Here is a 6000-nt window from a genome sequence, read left to right as displayed (position 1 = left end):
GCTATGCCGGTTTCTTTCAGTTTCACGCTAAGTACTTCGTACTTAACCCGAAACGCGGGGACTAGCTATGCCGGTTTCTTAAAGTTTCGCGCTAAGTACTGCGTGCTTAACCCGAAACTCGGGGACTGAGGATATATCTATAGGTTCTGAAGATAAAAAGATTCAGGTTCAGGTTCCGGTTCCGGTAAAGATATCTTACCAGCACATTGTTGTTGGCATCGTGCCAAGCATTGTCGAACTCCTTCGCGGCCTGCTTGAGCCGGCCGAAGTGCTACACGGTGCTGCGGCGGCCGCGCGGATCAAGTTTCGCCTTGCCATCCTTGCCCACGCCAAGAGTGGCGTCGGTAAGATCGGCGAGGTTCCACCAGTCCACGAGGTGCTGCAGCGAGCCCAAGTTCGTGCTGCCGCGGTTCAGCTCAACCACGCGGCCAAGCTACGAAAAACCTTCTCACCGGCGGCCACGGCAGCGCGTCCGGTGTGAAGGACGAGAGGTTGGGCCTGGGAGCCGGAGGCGGGGGCCGTCGCTGCTTTAGCCGCAGCAGTGAGCTGCTCAGCAGTTACTAAGGTGCCCTCGGTCGGGCTCTGGCACGGTGCAGGTGGAACCGTGTCGGTAGGCGACGGTGTCGGGGAGGCTGCGGTCCTTACCGGCGAAGAGGTGGTAGCTGGAGTCTTGGAGGGGGAAGCGGTTGCTTTCTTCTTCTTCTCGAGGACGGGCGGAACCAAAGGTTCCAACCGCCCGGCATCTTCAGAGCTGGCACCCATGTTGCTGGCGCCGGTATCTTCATAGTCTGGAGGGGAGAAAAATTCCTCCTCCACGCGGGAGTTTGTCGGTTTAGGGGCCGCGCGCCCCGAATTGGTTTTACCTCCCCGAGGGGAGGATGGAGCTTTGCCGGCACCGGAAGGTGCCGGACTTTGATGAGGAGGAGGTGTGGCCCTCCCGGTATCGGTGGGGGTCTCCGGCCTCATTCCGGGCGTGCTCCTGGTAAGTTCCAGGGCGGGTCTAAGAGGAAAAAGAGAAGATATAAGTTAGCCACAAAGACGGAAAGATACCAAGTTGTAATCCAAGAAAGAGTGAAGATAGATTTTACCCGGAGGAGGTCGGGATGGTGTTCTTGCGCTTCCTCTCGAGGGGACCAAGGCTGCCCTTCTTCCGGCGCTTGGCAGGAGGAGCATCGCTGGGGCCGGCATCCGTTGCCATCGCCGGCGTCTTCCGGACTCTGCTCTCCCACTCGGGACCTACCTCAGCGGCGAGAGGGGTCACGCGCTCCAGGACCTGAGGGTTCCGGTCAGCTGGAGCTGGCCTCACAAAGAAAAGTTATAAGTCAAAAGGAAGCGGATAAAATACCTCGACGACGACAAAGTCGTCGTCAGTATCGGAAGCATGATCCGGGTTCTGAGCAAGAAAGTTATCGGGGCGCCGGGAGTGCGTCGGACCCATCTTGTGAGTGTTCCCGACGGCGTATGGGTCCGGATCCTTCTGGTCCAAGGGACGTTTGGCCGTGAAGGAGACTGGTACCTCTGTAAGGATTCGAGGAAAGCGTTCCAGTACCTGGAAAAAAGGAAGTCAGTTTACATGGCAAAGATATGCCGGAAATGCTATTCCGGATTCCCCAAGTTCTTACTTCAGAAGAAGGGGGGTTGGCGGCTGAGAGGTTGGAGGCCCCAGTTCCATTCCGCCGGCATCTGAGTTTTGCAAATCTGCTTGGCCTTGAGGACCACATCAGACTTGCTCAGCCCGAAGCTGGTGATCCTTGTGGTATCCCTGCGGCCGCGCATTTCGCCTATCTTGTGAGCCCGGCGCTGTAAGGGCAGGAACCGCCGCGAGATGAACGCGCGGATTATGTCATCGAGGCAGATGCCGGTATTCTTGTTCAGGTCCCTCATGAACCGGATGATCCGGTTAGTCTCTACGTGGGAGTCCTTCGGATTAAATTTCCAGTTGGCCCGGGAGGGTGCGCCAAGGGCGTACGCCGGCAGGTTGATGAAATCGGCAGAGCCGATGTTCTTGACATAGAAGAATGTTTGCTGCCAGGCGCGACAGGATTCCAAGCCGGAGAACCTGTAAAAGGGGCTCCCCTGGCGGGGCGTGATGATGCATGCCCCGCACTGAACAATGGCCTTGGAGTTCGGAAGCTTCTTGTCTTGGATCGAGTTGACCCGAAGATTGTAGAAGCGAGCAAAAGTTTCAACGGTGGGAAGGAGGCCAACAAAGGCTTCCATGAAAGAAACATAGCAAGAGAGATAGAAGATGGCGTTGCCGGGAAGGTGGTGAGGCTGGAGCTCATAGAAGTCCAGAAGCCGGCGGAAGAAGTTAGATGCCGGGAGGCCAAGGCCGCGCTCAAAATGGGCGGCGAAAACCACAATTTCATCCGGCTCCGGTATAGGCTCCAGCTCTTCGCCGGGAATCCGGTAGGACACTTCTTCCGGTATCCTCCTGGACCGGTATAGCCAGTCGATCTCAGCTTGTTTAACATCGGAGCCCTTCCAGGCTCCACGAGTGTATGCAGCCAGGTTCATGCCGGAACCCTGGCCGGAGCTGTTGGCTTCCTGGCCACGACCGGTATCTTTAACTGGGGCTCCGGATTCTGAATCCATCCGGGCGAGGTCCTCCTCGAGCCCGTCGGAAACTTGCTCAACGGATTGCTCTTCCCCCAAGGAGATCTCGGGGGATTCGCTGAATTGAGTGCTCCCGGAAAGCTGCTCTCGGGTTTCTTCGGACGACATTTTCTACCAAGTGTGGCAGCTACCAAAAAACAGGTTTCCCCGGATCTACTTCTTCATGAAGATCTACGCAAGGAAGGAAAAACGAAAAGAAAGAGGATAAATACACTACTGTGCCAGAGAAGAACAGCAAGAGGAGGAGAATGCCGGATCTGAGAAGGCTAACCTGGGAACGGCGGCGGAAGTCCTGTGGGTCGACGGGGCCAAGGGCTCGCCGAAGTTCGTTGAGGAGAAGGTTGATGGCGGTGAACGGGGAAGCGGAATTGGACTCGGCGGTGCGTCCCTGGGCCGAGGAAGAGCGGCGCTGCGCAATATTGATGGAGAAGGTGGCCCAGGCTTCACGATGCGCTCCCGCGGAGTTTCGCCGGAGAGCTTGGCCGCAGCAGCGAACGGCGGTGCGGAGAGCTCGAGACGCGGTGGGCGCAGAGAGGTTGGGGGAAGACGAAGTGAGTGTGGGGGGCGACGAGGAACCGTCGCGCTCTTATAAGGGGAAGCAGGTCATGGGCCGAAAACGGCCAGGCCCGCACCGCTTCGCTTCGTGGGCCGCCACGTGGCGCGGGAATACACGCGCCACAGAAGGTTGCCACACGGGAGGCCACAGGATCCGGTGCGGCGCATTAATCGCGCGCGGGAGACGAAGGATTTGACGCCTGACGCTGGCATGCCAGGTACAGTGCGCATGTCTCTGATAGGCACAAGTTTCGAGTTATTCTCGGCTTCGTCGAGGTAAGCCTTAATGGCAAAGAAACCGGCAAAAGAAGCCGGAGATACACTAAAGAGGCCGGTTGGCAAAGCGGAACCGGCAAGAGGCCGGGAGAGTCTAAATGGAAACTGGAAGGATTAATCCGGTATGTTTGGAATGGGAACCTGGCATGGCCCATCGGATAGAATCCGCCGGACTATACCAGCTTCGGGGACTAATGTCGGGGGGGATGGTCCCCGGTAGGCCAAGGCTATGGCAAGATTAGCCATAGTATGCTAGTAGCGAGCCGGATCACAGAGTGATCCGGATTCTAAAGCTAAGTTCAGCTAAGCTAAGCTGGTACAAACCGGTATCCCAGGAGGGGTATACCGGAATGAAGGAAACAAGAAGGTTATGCCTGCAAGGCCAAGATACCGGAATGAAGGAAACAAGAGGTAAAGGTACCGGAGAACCGGCATCATCTCAACGGTAGCATGTCGGCTCTTCAGTCAAAGATTCCTCCAGGGATAAAGGCACTTTATGAGCGAAGCACTTCAGCTTTAATCGAAGCCCTGACGCCAAAGGAGGTGATGACGTAAAAGAAGCCGGAGGACGTCATCAGCCCCTGTATAAAGAAGATACCGGTGTCATCTGAGGCCAAAGTGGCTTTGTAAAGTAGTTTGTCTAGTCAAAGATGCCATTAGGGTTTCTTCCCTTGTAAGACACCCTCTCCCCTATATAAGGAGAGGGGGCACCACCCTGTACACAGGTTCGGATTCTGAGATAATAGAGAAGGAAAGGTTTTGTAGTCTGTACCTTCTTCAACCTCTGGCCATTGGCTAAGTTTAGCAATACAATCCGGTATCTTTTTTGTTCACCAAACCCTCCCCCGGATCCTCTAGCGCACATTCTGTTGGAGATATGCCCAAGAGGCAATAATAAAGTGGTTATTATATATCTTTATGTTTATGATAAATGTTTGCATACCATGCTATAATTGTATTAACCGAAACATTGATACATGTGTGTTATGTAAACAACAAGGAGTCCCTAGTAAGCCTCTTGTATAACTAGCTTGTTGATTAATAGATGATCATAGTTTCATGATCATGAACATTGGATGTTATTAATAACAAGGTTATGTCATTAGATGAATGATATAATGGACACACCCAATTAAGCGTAGCATAAGATCACGTCATTAAGTTCAAATTGCTATAAGCTTTTGATACATAGTTACCTAGTCCTTCGACCATGAGATCATGTAAATCACTTATACCGGAAGGGTACTTTGATTACATCAAACACCACTGCGTAAATGGGTGGTTATAAAGATGGGATTAAGTATTCGGAAAGTATGAGTTGAGGCATATGGATCAAGAGTGGGATATTGTCCATCCCGATGACGGATAGATATACTCTGGGCCCTCTCGGTGGAATGTCGTCTGATTAGCTTGCAAGCATGTGACTTGGTCACAAGAGATGACATGCCACGGTACGAGTAAAGAGTACTTGTCGGAGACGAGGTTGAACAAGGTATGGAGATACCGATGATCAAACCTCGGACAAGTAAAATATCGCGTGACAAAGGGAATCTGTATCGTATGTAAATGGTCCAATCGATCACTAAGTTATCGTTGAATATGTGGGAGCCATTATGGATCTCCAGATCCCGCTATTGGTTATTGGTCGGAGAAGAGTCTCAACCATGTCTGCATAGTTCGCGAACCGTAGGGTGACACACTTAAGGTTTGATGTCGTTTAAGTAGATATGGAATATGGAATGGAGTTCTGAAGTTTTGTTCGGAGTCTTGGATGGGATCCAGGACATCACGAGGAGTTTCGGAATGGTCCGGAGAATAAGATTCATATATAGGAAGTCACTTTCCAAGTTTGGAAATGATCCGGTGCATTTATGGAAGGTTCTAGAAGGTTCTAGAAAAGTCCGGAAGAAATCACCGTGGAAGGCGGAGTCCTGGAGGGACTCCACTAGCATGGCCTGCCAACCCTAAGGGGAGGAGTCCAAGGTGGACTCCACCCAAAGGTGGCCGGCCAGCCCCCCTCAAGGAAGGGTGGGAGTCCCACCTTGAGTAGGACTCCCCCCTTGAGTAGGTTTCCCACCTATGGGAAGTTTTGGGTTGGGGTCTTATTCGAAGACTTGTAGACCAACTCTTGGGGGATTTCCACCTATAAAAAGAGGGACAAGGGGAGGGGGCCGGCCACACCAAGCCCTTGTTGGCCGCAGCCCCCTAGTTGGTCGGCGCCCAACTCCCCTCTCCCCAAACCCTAGCACCCCTCCTCCACATACTACTCCCGCAGCGCTTAGGCGAAGCCCTGCCGGAGATCTCCACCACCACCGCCACCACGCCGTCGTGCTATCGGGATTCCGAGGAGGATCTACTACTTCCGATGCCCGCTGGAACGGGGAGGAGGACGTCGTCATCAACACCGAACGTGTGACCGAGTACGGAGGTGCTGCCCATTCGTGGCACCGTCGAAGATCTTCTACGCGCTTTTGCAAGCGGCAAGTGATCGTCTACATCCACCATGAGATCTGATCTCGTTAACGCTTTGTGATCTTCAAGGGTATGTTGATC

The sequence above is a fragment of the Lolium perenne genome, chromosome 1 (genome assembly GCF_019359855.2).
Source record: "Lolium perenne isolate Kyuss_39 chromosome 1, Kyuss_2.0, whole genome shotgun sequence".
Taxonomy (NCBI): Eukaryota; Viridiplantae; Streptophyta; class Magnoliopsida; order Poales; family Poaceae; genus Lolium; species Lolium perenne.
Note: the sequence above shows the minus strand (reverse complement) of the source record.